Below are 13197 nucleotides of genomic sequence, written 5' to 3'. Positions count from 1 at the left end.
TAGCAAGTTCTCAAAACAGTCCTTCTCTTGTGAGAAAACAAAAATAAGGCCACTGGGTTATTTATTTTTATGAGCCCTTTGTCTTTAACAAAATGGCAATATTTCATTAAGGCTGAAAAGACCAAAATAGAATTTTAGGGGTACCTGGGTGGCTCAGTCAGTTAAGTGTCCGACTTCGGCTCAGGTCGTGATCTTGCAGTTCGTGGGTTCGAGCCCTGCATTGGGGGCTGTGCTGACAGCTCAGAGCCTGGAGCTGCTTCAGATTCTGTATCTCCCTCTCTCTCTGACCCTCCCCTGCTCACGCTGTTTCTCTCTCTCAGAAATAAACAAAACATTAAAAAAACAAAAAAAAATTTTATCCCTTCTCATTTGGAATTTGTAGGTGAGACCTTAGTATTTTTATCTGGCTTATTTTCTCAGTGCTTGTTATAAACTGAGATTTATGTTTTTTAAAAAGTTGCTGACCAGATTGAGATAATGAAGTGAAAAACAATCCAAGTTTTGATCTGTTTTGACAGTCTCCTCTTATGGCAAATGTAACATTTGTTTATTAGATCAGATAATACAATTAGTGATACTATTTTATTGTGTGAGTCTGAGTAAGTATTTTATGTTGTTTGTCTTTCAGGGTGGGGTTGTTGGTAATGTAAGACAGGGTTTTGAGATGGGCTTATTTAGAAAGAAGTTTGATCTTGAAAAGTAGCTACTCTTTTTTGCCCCCTCTCCTGTAACTTTTTTTTTTTTAATTCGTTTTCTGGTGTCCTGGTATCCATTTGAAAGGGTCAGGTTTCAACCAGAACAATAAAGGGCCTGAGACTGGAAAGCACACGCAAGTCTGGCAAACTCATCTGCATGAGCAAGATCGGCTGTTCTCCAGCCGGTGTCCAAAGTAAATGATTGAAAGAGCTGCTGGCTGGGAGGGATGTGTCTTGAAGGGAAAGGAATGGAAACAAACCAGGTTGTTAGGAGGAAAAAGAAAAGCTATACTTTTTGAACCTCTCCCTGCTGGGTCACATGCAGACCTGGGCAGATTTTTTTAAAGCACTTAATAGCCTGCTTGCCTCCTGTCTTTAACTGATGCTGTAGCTAAAGTATAAGGTTAAAGAGCAAGAGTTATGCGACCTTAGTCTTTTGTATCTTGTATTAAATGCTTATAGGTGACATCTGCCTGCATTTTCATTTATTTTGAGCTGAAATACTCATTACATTTATTTAAAAAAGTTTCCAATGTATTTTTCTTTGAGAAGAAGTGTTTCTTTTAATGAAATTGATAAAGATGAGTTGAAGAAGGGTATAGACGAATACACGACTATGCCACGAAGGGTATAGACGAATACACGACTATGCCACGACAGCCTCGATACTCCAGTTGAATGGGTCTGTAGGGAAGGTAAGCCAGGCCAAACTAATATGGGAAGTTATGCCTTATGAAAAATGTTTGTAGGAGTGGAGAGAAGCTTACCTGGAAAAGAAAAGAGGAGAGAGAAAACATGATTGGTCCTAACAAGTGGAAAAAAAATTAAGAAAACAAACATGATTGTTACAATTTTTGAGGGACTCTCACAAAGAAGTGAACTTGGATTTATATGATAAGAAACACGAGGATTTTGTACTTCATGGAATAATTCTCTCCCATCAAACCTTTTAGAAATTCAAGGATTTTTCCTGAGAGAATAGATCTTTGTCAGAAAAAGCAGGCAAATCATGAATTAACTGGTCAGGAATTGTATCGAGGGCCCCTAAGAATTGGTTTGTGGCAGATGGGTACTGTGGGCTTGTAAAATTTTATATTCTTTAAAAGAGTGTCTGCTTTATCACCAGTATGTAATCTGGAGAAGTTATAAAAAGTTAGTTCACATCCAGTTGCTAGCTACTTTCATGATGTCCTGGGTTCAAGGAGTTGCTGAAAACCACTTATTTTGGTGTACTGCACGGGTAAATGAGCTTAATCTGTCCTGTGAGTCAAGGATGTTAAATGAAGCTTTTGCAGCCAAGTTGCTGTTGTCCAAGTTCGTCTTTATCCTAGTTTTGATATTTTCAAGTTACAAAGTATGTAACTGATTGAGATTTATACTTGGCACGAAGAACTCTGACTACGAATGTTCCAAACAAGCAAGGTGATGTAATTTGATTGAAAACTTAGAAATGTTGACTTTGGAAACTAATTGTTGCCTTGTGACCATAGATGAATGACTTTTTGAAGTCACTTGGTCTCTAGTCTCAAGGCAGCATAATCACTGAAAGACTGATCACAGGCCGGTGATCATTGTGGGTTAGACACCCCCCACCCCGTTCCAGAGAGGAGTGCAGTGTGGTTGCTCAGGGTGTGGTGTGATTGTGAAGAGGAGGGAAGCTCAGTCTGTATGTTATATATAATATTTGTGCTGCTGAGTTAGTGGTTTTAAAACTAATTTTTTCAACATTGGATATTGGACTTTTATAAGAATTGTTGGTCTGTGTTACTCTGAGAATTACTGCCTTCTTCAGCTGTCTTAGAATTTTCCTACAGGAAATAGTTCTTCAAGTAGGTGGTCAACAACTTCCTACTTCTTTATAAGCTGCTGAATAACTTCCTGAATTAGTATTCTATAACATTTCTGGTTACAAGGAGTGGTTTTACTTCTCAGACTTTATTTTATTGAACCTGATACCTTGTAACTCTTAATGGTAATAGTTACAAAGAATTTCTTGTATGCAACGTACCATATGGAATTATGATTTAAGAAATATGATACAGTGATCTTAAAAGTTTGCGAATTTGCATTGTTTTAATAATGTTCTACTTTTTAAAGATCATTTTGTTTCATTTATACTATTTGTCATTTTCTGAATAACTGGCTGCAGTACTTTTAGTCCTTGAAAGTTCAGGGTTTCTTGTGGATGTGATTTGATTAAAAGTTATATTACTCTTTTTTTTAAAGCATTTACTTATTTATTTTGAGAGAGAGAGAGAACGTGCAAATGGGGGAGGGGCAGAGAGACGGAGAGACAAATGTCCTAAGCAGGCTCAGAGCCGGACGAGGGTCTTGAACCAAGGAACCCATGAGATCATGACCTGAGCCGAAATCAGAAGTCCAGCACTCAATACACTGAGCCACCCAGGTGCCCCAAAAGTGTCGTTGAGTATCTTCATCCACAGTTTAAGAAAGTATTTTTCCAGAGATCTTTGAACAGCCAATATTCCAAGATTAAATGAGCTTGCCTTGCAGATGGTATTGATCACCATAATTGTTTGTTGTCCCCGCCCTCCCCCACAACATACTGTTGCAGGAGTGAATGTTCCACTGCCCTGTTTAAAGCTGCCTCAGAAATGTATCATTTTGGGGCGCCTGGGTGGCTTAGTCGGTNGCTGTCTCTCTCTCTCCTAGAAATAAATAAAAAAAATTTTTTTAAATTATTAAAAAAAAGAAATGTATCAAATAAAGGAGATGAATTAAGCCATTTCTTGCTATAATTTGACATTTGCTTCTCTGGCAAAGTTACAGGGTAGAAGGCTAAAAGCATAATATATATTGCTACCATAATATAGCTGAGATGTTTTTAAAAGGAATAGTTTCATAAAGGATAAGGTTGTTGTGTTTCCTGGTTTCTTGATATGTGTGACCCAAATGATTTCCCATTGAAAAATGAAGAGCTTGGAGTATTGCTATTAAATGTTGATTGAGCTGCAGAAAGAAAAAAGAAAACCTGAAATTACAATCACAAAGCGTTTTCTCTGTTGGGGGGTGGGGCGGTGTCCACCCATCCGTCCTGCTCCCTGGCGGTGGAGGGGCGGGGGGGGGTGGGGCCCGTGCCCCTGCCCTCTGCTCAGTGGGTGGGCATCCAGGGAAGAAAGGTCGCAAGATTTAGGCGGAAACGCTGGAGACCCCGTTGAGTACAGGGCAGAAGAAAAAGTTTGGAGGTAGCGGATGTGACAGAGTAAATAGAACATGGAGATGAACTTATTTTCTGAGGAGAATAACGAGCGAGTTTTGTGTGAACGAAGAAAGATCAGTAACAAACCAGCTGTGAAATACAGCNGGCAAGCTAATTTTCTATAAAAAATAACATTCAAAAAAAATACTCCTCCCCCCAAGTCTCGTATTAATTAACTGTTAAGAAAAAAGGTAGGTAACATTTGAGTATTTGAAACTTAAGAAAAAGTGTTTTTGAAATCCTGAGACCAGTCTCCATGAGTAATGGAGGGTAAGACGCGCCGCTGGGTACTTGGGAACGTAATGTAGCCTAACGCAGTGTTGCTGGCCGGAATCTGAATTGCTTTTTACCTTAAAGGGTTTTGAGGAGAGGCAAGTTTTAAGCCTAACCTTTTAATTGTCAAGAACTGAAGTTTAGGCTTATACGAAACAAAGTGAAGTCCTCTTAAAAATCGGTTGCTAAGATTATTTACCCTTAACTGGCGGCCTTCAGTAACAGCACCGCTCGGCCGTGCCGTTCGCCCCCGAGTTGAACACGCGTTGGGGCGCGCTGGCTAGAGGGAGGCCTGCAGGGCTGTGCGGCCGCGCGGCAGCCCGCGGCCTCCGGAAGCGGCCCGGACTCTGCGCTGAGCCGCACCTCCCGGCCCCGCAGCCACGTCGCTGCTGTTAGGGCGGAGGACTGTTGCCTGGTCCCGTGGCACCAGGTGTGCTGGGGGGGGGGGCGGGGNGAGGGCTTGACCCCTTCTGAAAGCAGACTAAGAAGTTTGGCCTGAATCACAGTGGTCCTTTGGCTTCTTTAATATTTTAGACAAGAAAAAGTCAGTAGCTTAGTCCTCATTTGGCTCTTAGCATGAGAAGCAGCATAACCTTTCACACGTCAGTTGGTGAGATGTTTTCCTGAATAACATGGAAAGTTTAAAATAATGCCAATCGGGATGTCTGTGAAAACACGGACAGTTTGGCCTTTGCCTGTGGCGGCAGCCAGCGCGTCCCCCCTGCACGGGGCCGGTATCGCCGCACTTAGCAAGCTCTTCGCTGCGGCTGCATCCTGATTCGGGACCACTGAGGGTGCGTTTTGTTAAAGCCTCTGGCTTTCCTCGTGCAGTTGCTTGCTTAACCTACGCTGAGGAGGGTTTCTGTTTGTTTTTAAGGTAAAGTCTGTATTTGATCAATAAGTACTCTAAGAGAGATGTGCTTTTTGACACAGACCATTAGGCTTGGGGTTCAGAGTAAAGATGGCTTTCTTCACTCAGAGTGCTCCCACGGACTCTCAGAGAACCGAGTGTGGACCGCAAAGTTGTTTGGAATGTACCTTGTCACATGTGCTGAAGTGCCTGTGATGGGGGGGTGCTCCTGGGGATGAGCTCAACTAAACCCTGCTACCCAGGAGGGAGGGACTTGGGGAGGGCCCTCCCTCTCCCAGCACGACTGTGGGGTTTCCTTTTATATTTATAAAACTGTTTTCCTCGCATCTGATTTTGTGGATTTTTAGTAAGGTATTTTTTGTTGTTGTTTCCAAAGTAACGCATGTTCATTAGAATTGGAAAATTCAGGGGCGCCTGGGTGGCTTAGTCGGTTAAGCGTCCCGACTTTCGCTTAGGTCATGATCTCGCGGTTCGTGGGTTCGAGCCCCGTGTCGGGCTCTGTGCTGACAGCCAGCTCGGAGCCTGGAGCCTGTTTCAGTCTGTGACTCCCTCTCTCTCTGACCCTCCCCTGCTCACACTGTCTCTCTCTCTCTCTCTCCTAGAAATAAATAAAAAAAAAATTAAAAAAAAAAAATTGGAAAATTCAGGAAAGGAGAAAGTAGGGGCAGAAACTCCTAGATTCTGCTAAGGAGAGAGACTTGAAGAATCTCATTTTCATAGCCTCATATATAAATACATATTTTGATATTTTTATTTAATTTAATATATTTTTTTAATGTTTTATTTATTTCTGAGAGAGAGAGAGAGACAGCGTGAGCAGGGGAGGGTCAGAGAGAGAGGGAGTCACAGAATCTGAAACAGGCTCCAGGCTCTGAGCTGTCAGCACAGATGCTGACGCGGGGCTTGAACCCATGAACTGTGAGATCATGACCTGAGCCGAAGTCGGAGGCTCAATTGACTGAGCCACCCAGGTGCCCCTGATATTTAATTTTTAGTGGAGTAACATATACATAGAATTAGAAAATCTCTTAGTATTGTAAGGTTTATAAAGAAAAGAAGCCATTTCTGGCCCATTCTTCTTCTTCTTTTTTAAAGTATTTATTTTTGACAGAGACAGCTCAAGTGGGGAAGGGGCAGAGAGAAAGAAGGAGAGAGAGAATCCCAAGCAGGCTCCACACAGTCAGCTCAGAACCTAACATGGGGCTCACACCCACAAATCATGAGATCATGACCTAAGCTGAAATCAAGAGTTGGACGCTCAATCGACTTAGCCTCACAGGCGCCTCGGCCCACTTTTCTTTATCCCTGGCTTGCATTCTCCAGGGGCAAACACTTGGAGCTCCTTGGAGATCTCACCCCTCCTCACATACATAAGAAAATTCCTTACTTAAAACATGTGCTGCACTGCTGTTGTTAAATTTTCTGCATTCCCTAAAATTCTTTCCTTAATCCTTCTAGTATTTGTGTAACTTTTTTCTTTTTCTTAAAAAATAGTTTTTAAAAAATATTTGCTTATTTTTGAGAGAGAGGGAGACAGAGAATCCGAAGCAGGCTCCAGGCTCTGAGCTGTCAGCACAGACCCCGACACAGGACTCACACTCAAACACCACGAGATCATGAGCAGAACCAAAGTCAGATACCCAGCCGTCTTAGCCACCCAGGTGCCCCTGTGTAACTTTTTCCTTAAGACTCTTTAGGGCTGTGTGTGAGTTTCTAAATATCTTTGATATTTTCTTGGAATTGTTAATTGCCTGGTTTTTTCCTCAGTTTTTCTGTTGGTGTTTTGCCCCCTTGGAAACAGCCCTGAGTCCTGTGTGCCCCTGTCCTGGCTGCTCCACGCTGTCCTGAGGCCCCCACGTTGCACTTCATGGTTGGATTCTCTCTTTCCGGCTTTCCTTGGTTTGCTCACTCCTAGAACTGGCTCGTCCTTTAGGAGTTGCCTGAGAAAAGAGGTGCATGGTAGATAACTGCACTGAGATTCTTTATGTCTAAAAATGTTTCCGTCGACATTTGATGAGCAGTTAGGTTGTAGGGAAGATATTTTCTCTCAGAGTTTTGAAGGCCGTGCTCCATTTGATTTTAGCTGCTGGTTTCTTACTGAGCAGTTGAATCCATCTTGGCTCCTTTGGGGATTTCAATGGTGGTTTTTGGTTTGTTTTGTTTTAATTTTAGAGAGAGAGAGAATGAGAGCTGGGGGTGGGGGCGGGGAGGAGAGAGAGAGAATGGAGAATCTTAACCATGCTCAGTGCAGAGCCCAATGCAGGGATTTTAGTATTTTTATCTTTATCTTTGGGGGGGGAATCTTAAATTTCAAGATATGCCTTGGTATGTACTTTTTTATATTCACCATAAAGAGTTCATGGCTTGGAAAGTCAGTCTCCGGTGTGAACGCGCCCCTGAAAGACGTGTGGTGAATCGTCCGAACTGCCCTCTGGTCCTGGGAAAACTTTCTTTTGTTAGTTCTTGGATAACTTCTTCCACTCAGTCTGTTTTCTTTTTTTGGAATTCCTGCTAATCAAAATAACTCTTTAATTGTCTTGTCTTTAATTGTCTTGTCTGTCTTGTTACAAGCCTCTGGAGGATTCCTTTTGTTTACTTTTAATTTTTTAATCACTGTTTTGTCTTTTCCCAAAAAGCTGTTTATCATTCCTAATTTCCAGGGATTCTTTCTTGGCGCTCATTGTTCCTTTGTTGTTTGTAAGGACATAGCTCTCTCTGAGGATTTTATGGTGGGTGTGGTTTTTCTTTCTTTCTTTCTTTCTCCTTTTTTTTTTTGTCTTTTTTGTCAGAATGGTTGGATTTTTTTTTTTTAAATTTTCGTTGCTGCATTTATTCCTTAAGCGGGCTTCACTGTAGAGTGAGAGAGCTGGACCAGCCAGGCCTGCCTGTCAGGACCTAGTTAGGTTCTCACGTGGTGGCCGGTTTCTCCAGATGAACACCTACCAGCCCCTCCCCTGCATACAGGTGACGCATGTGCCACGCCGGGCCACCACAGCCGCCACCAGTGTTGGAGGGCAGGGTGGCTTGGGGCTCATGGGGCTTCCTCACCTCCTGGCTGGGCTGCTGAAAAGTTTGATGTGGCGGCGCTTGGGTGACTCATTTGGTTAAGTGTCAGACTCTTGATTTCGGCTCAGGTCGTAATCTCATGGTTCATGGAGTCGAGCCCCGTGTCAGGCTCTGTGCTGACAGTGCGGAGCCTGCTTGGGATTCTCTCTCCCTATCTCTGCCCCTCTGCGGTTCATGCTTGCACATGCACTCTAAAAGAAAAAATAATAAAAAATAGAAAGTTGTATGTAAAGTGAATTTTTGTAATCCAGTTTGTAATTATTAAGTCAACTCTGTAAAGGTGCCAGATTTCTAAGCCCAGACCAGTCAGTTTCATATGATTTGAGCTCAATATTGCAGGATCACTTTTTAATGAATAATTAAATGCTTTTACTAGGCAAGTGATCACTTAAGTTTGTCTCCCTTAATGATGGTTTTGCTAGTTTACGTCTTAGCGTGTTAGATTTTCCTCAAGGCGAAACTGTATACTTTGACAGCAGAGTTGGCGTTGGGCATTGTGTGAATTTTGTTCAGGGGCTTGGATTCTGAAATAGTGTGTGGGGACAGAGACACTGTGACAGTGGGGACGCGCCTGGTTTGCCGCAGTGTAGACGGTGAGAAGACGAAGGGACTATTTGTATCTAAATTGATGAGATGTTCTCGGGGTACTTCTGTAGCTTAACCCCAGACGTATGTAACTTGGCTTTGAGGAAGTTGGGGTGTTTGCTTTGCCTAAGTGCTCATTCTTCAGTAGGCCATTGTACATGTCCTTGAACAACATGCAATACTTCCTATCTGTGACACAGTCGTGGGGGTGTGAGTAGTTACAGTTTCATGAAAACCCAGGTTTGGTTTTAAATGGATTCGCCCACAGTAGTATCTGAGGTGTTGGTGGCATTTCAGCAGCCTCTGTCTTGATTACATATAGAAGTCTTCAGTGGAAAAAGAGAAAGCAAACTTTTTTAAAAAACCACATAAAATCTTCTTTTTTTGAAGTGTGTGTTTATCTTCAGAGAGCAGCACATGTGCACAAGTGGGAAGGGACAGAGAGAGAGAGAGAGAGGGCGACACAGAATCCAAAACAAGCTCTGCACTGTTAGCACAGAGCCCACTGTGGGGCTCAAACCCACGAACTGTGAGGGCATGCCTTGAGCCGAAGTTGGACAGTCAGCTGACTGTGCCACCCAGGTGTCCCTTTTTAAATTTTAGTTATTTTTAATAAAACTACAGAAAATCATAAATGACCAGTGCAAAAGCAGACCAGAGCCCTCTAGACACCAGAGAAGAGTGTTGTATGATACCAAAATAGTGGGCAGTTCTGGGTAGAAAAGGTAGTAAGATGTTGAATAGTACAGAAGAACGGAACAGAATCATTACATGTTAGTTAAATATGTAGACTGAGGAAGTGTATGAAAAACAGCCACATGCTAAGGTGAGAAATGCGCTAGATAATGGAGATGTCTGATAACTGCCAGAAAGGAATGCTTAGCAGTGGTGGGGGTTACAGATAAAGTTTACTGAACTCCCCTGCACGACTTTTTTTTACAGTTAAAAAAAAACCTCTGGGGAAGAGTTGGCCAAAATACAGATGTTTCTGTTTTTCCTCTACACATGTTCAGGCTGATACAGGTTATGTTTCCGAAATCGTGCAGTTTGAATGGGCTCCAGATGATGTAACAAGATCGCTTTTAACCCCTCCTAGCTAGAGGGTGTGCAGACGTTCCCGTTAGGACTGGTTCAGATCTCTTCCTATGGGGGACAAAATAAACACTGTTACTAGACAGTAATGTGTAAAATTTACAGCAGCGTCCTCTGTGTATGAAGACAGAGCACCACCTTTGCGTACAGAAACCATATGAAGTTTCCAGTTAGTGTCCATCATGCTGTAGGTAGGAATTTGCACAGCTTAGTCTCTCAGTGGCCTGACTGCCTCCACTTCCTCAAACTGAGTTTTCCCAGAAAAGACCCACTTGGTTCTGGATGGTGTGTGTTAGGGCACGTGCATTCACGTAGGTAATAGTTTTCTTTCTCCTGCTATTCTTAGTTATTTTCTTTGAGTTCACTTTATGTGCTCAGAAGTCTCTTGATTTCATAAACACCTGCCTAGTGGTTTTTGTAGCAGGCATCGTTTTTGAGGTTGGGACTCTGGGTTGGGATAGGGTGGGTCTCAAGTCTCCCCTTTCTTGAAAGTGATCCTGTTTGCCCTTTCATTGCTAACTGTCTCCCTGGAGACCCCGCTGAGGCTAACTAGTAGGCTCACTGAGGGTCGACCTTGCCTCTTTGTTCAGCAGTCAGATCTAGCTCTTGATGTATTTGCTGACAGGTGACATCACTTAGATTGCACATGGACTTCAGAGTCTGTGCCCCTGCATAATTACTGTTGATTTTTCAACTCCATCCTATGAAGATGCCAGAGCATTTGCTTTCTGTATTCTGAAGTTAATTTTGTAAGTTTTAGGTTGTTCTTAAACTCAAATAACTAGGACTCCTAAAAAAAAAAAACTGCATGTTTTCTGGATACGAGTGAATAATAGTTCTACTTCAGGTTGTTTTAAGTTTGTTCCACGGGCAATGAATATTTGACTGCTTTAGAATTCAAGGAAGAGGAAATGAAATTGTGTTGTTGCACAAGGGACCCGCAGTGAGAAGACTACTTCGGGGGCCCAGGAGGAGGTGACAGGCGGCGAGGCCCTGAAGAGGCGCTCTCGCTGCGCTCCTGCAGTTCGTGTTTTCAGCTCCTGGCGTGTGCTTGGCGGTGCCCACCCGGAGCTGCACACGGGATTTCTGGGAGCAGCTGAAGGATTTGCCCTTCTCTTCAATGACATTTGCATCTTTCAAAGACCCCTCCTGGGGCACTTGGGGCGCTCATTCAGTTAAGTGAGCATCTCATTTCTGCTCAGGTCATGGTCTCACAGATCTTGGGTTCGAGCCCCGCGTCCGGCTCTGTGCTGACAGCTTGGAGCCTGGAGCTGCTTTGGATTCTGTGTCTCCCTCTTTGTCTGCCCCTCCCTCTCTCTCTCTCTGTCTCAAAAATAAACATAAAAAAAAAAAAAACCACTCCCTTCCCCCCTCATCAAGATGAACCTGTTTATGTTGGTTAAATCTGTACTCCTACTTTGGGCATTAAAAAAACAAAAACGGTTCCAATATCCTAACACTTGAAAAACCATTAAATGGCTTGGTTTTAGGGGCACCTGTGTGGCACAGTCAATTAAGCGTCCGACTTCAGCTCAGGTCATGATCTCCTGGCTCATGAGTTCGAGCCCCATGTCAGGCTCTGTGCTGACAGCTCAGAGCCTGGAGCCTGCTTCAGATTCTCTTTCTTCCTCTCTCTCTGCCCCTCCCCTGCTCATGTTCTCTCCTTCAAAATAAATAAATATTGGGGCGCCTGGGTGGCTTAAGCGTCCTGTTTTCGCTTAGGTCATGATCTCACGGTTCGTGGGTTCGAGCCCCGCGTCGGGCTCTGTGCTGACTGCCAGCTCAGAGCCTGGAGCCTGCTTCAGATTCTCTTTCTTCCTCTCTCTCTGCCCCTCCCCTGCTCATGTTCTCTCCTTCAAAATAAATAAATATTAAAAAAAAGTTTTTTAAAAGTGGTTTGAATTTATTCACTATTTGAACAAAAAAAATGCTTTAAAAGTGAGGATTCCCCATTATGTGAACATTTTGTAGTACAGTTCTATCTTGTGTGCATTTTGAAACTTCATTTTGATGTTGCAGTCTATTTTAAGATTATTTTTATTTTTTTGACACTATTTGTGAGAAAATGCTAATTGAACGAGTTTTTATTTTTCTCAAATTGTTTAAATTTAGCTTCCTGTTAAATTGTTTACCCAGTAAACTGTATTAGCATTGTGCAAAGTGAATACAAACCTTTTTCATACATTATTTTATATGCAAAACTAAAAGAATTAATAGTAAAGTATGATGTAAGAAATTATAATTTTTTTACTTTTTATTTACTTTAAAACATTTTTTTTAATTTAAATTTTTTTGATGTTTTATTTATTTCTGACAGAGACAGTGTGAACAGGGGAGGGTCAGAGAGAGGGAGACACAGAATCCGAAACAGGCTCCAGGCTCTGAGCTGGCTGTCAGCGCAGAGCCCAGTGCGGGGGCTTGAACCCATGAACTGTGAGATCTTGACCTGAGCCGAAGTCGGACGCTTAACAGACTGAGCCACACAGGCGCCCCTACTTTTTTTTTTAAATTTAAGTAATCTTTACACCCCATCTGGAGCTCGAACTCGGACCCTGAGATGAAGAGTTGCATGTTCTTCTGACTGAGCCAGCCAGGTGCCCCCAATTTTTTTTTACTTTATAAAGTTGCATAGGGAAGCTGCTGATAAGTCAGACATTTGCTTTCAGAAATTTAAAGAATTAAAACAATTTTTTTAAGTTTATTTATTTTGAGAGAGAGCGGGGGGAGGGGCAGAGAGATAGAGAATCCCAAGGGCTCCAGGCTGTCAGCACAGAGCCCAGTGTGGGCCTCAAACTCATGAAATCGTGAGCTCATGACTTGCATGAGCTGGAGCTCAAGAGTTGGATGCTCACCCACTGCTACCCAGGTGCCTCAAGAATTTTTTAAATTAAACTTTAGAATTCATTTTAGACCACAATCAGATGGTTTCATCTATTTTATGTTACCAACCAAATAAACATTTGAGTGCTTTGTTACCAGCTTTATTAAAATAAATTATAAAAATAAATCTAATATTCTGCCTATCATCATTTTAAGTTACTGTGAAAGCTGAGTTTTGTTTTTTAAAACTCTAGGGTTTTATTTATTTTTTTAAAATGTTCATGTACTTTGAGAGGGGGAGAGAAAGCGTGCACAAGCGGGGGAGGGGCAGAGAGGATCCCAGAAGGCTGCGCTGACACGCGGGCCTCGAACCCACCAACCTGGGGGGGGATCATGGCTGGAGCCGGGGTGTGGGAGGAGACCGCTGCGAGGGAGGCGCTGCGGGGTATCGGCGCCCGGAGCTTTGTCTACCGCATGTGATCGGACGTTTTAAAAAACGATCTTCAGGATGGGTGAATGATCATCTGAGGCCCAAAAAACCCAAAAAACAAACAGGGTGGAACATATTTCACTGG

General features: G+C 42.8%; 1 protein-coding gene across 1 annotated transcript in view; it reads left to right on the top strand.

The window, feature by feature from the left end:
- The window catches only part of YAP1 (Yes1 associated transcriptional regulator), a 113492-nt gene that overhangs the window by 3363 nt on the left and 96932 nt on the right, over positions 1–13197 (top strand). The window lies entirely within an intron of this gene.

The sequence above is a fragment of the Crocuta crocuta genome, unplaced genomic scaffold, assembly GCF_008692635.1.
Source record: "Crocuta crocuta isolate KB4526 unplaced genomic scaffold, BGI_CrCroc_1.0 scaffold80, whole genome shotgun sequence".
Lineage (NCBI taxonomy): Eukaryota > Metazoa > Chordata > Mammalia > Carnivora > Hyaenidae > Crocuta > Crocuta crocuta.
Note: the sequence above shows the minus strand (reverse complement) of the source record. Positions and strands in the feature narration are given on the sequence as shown.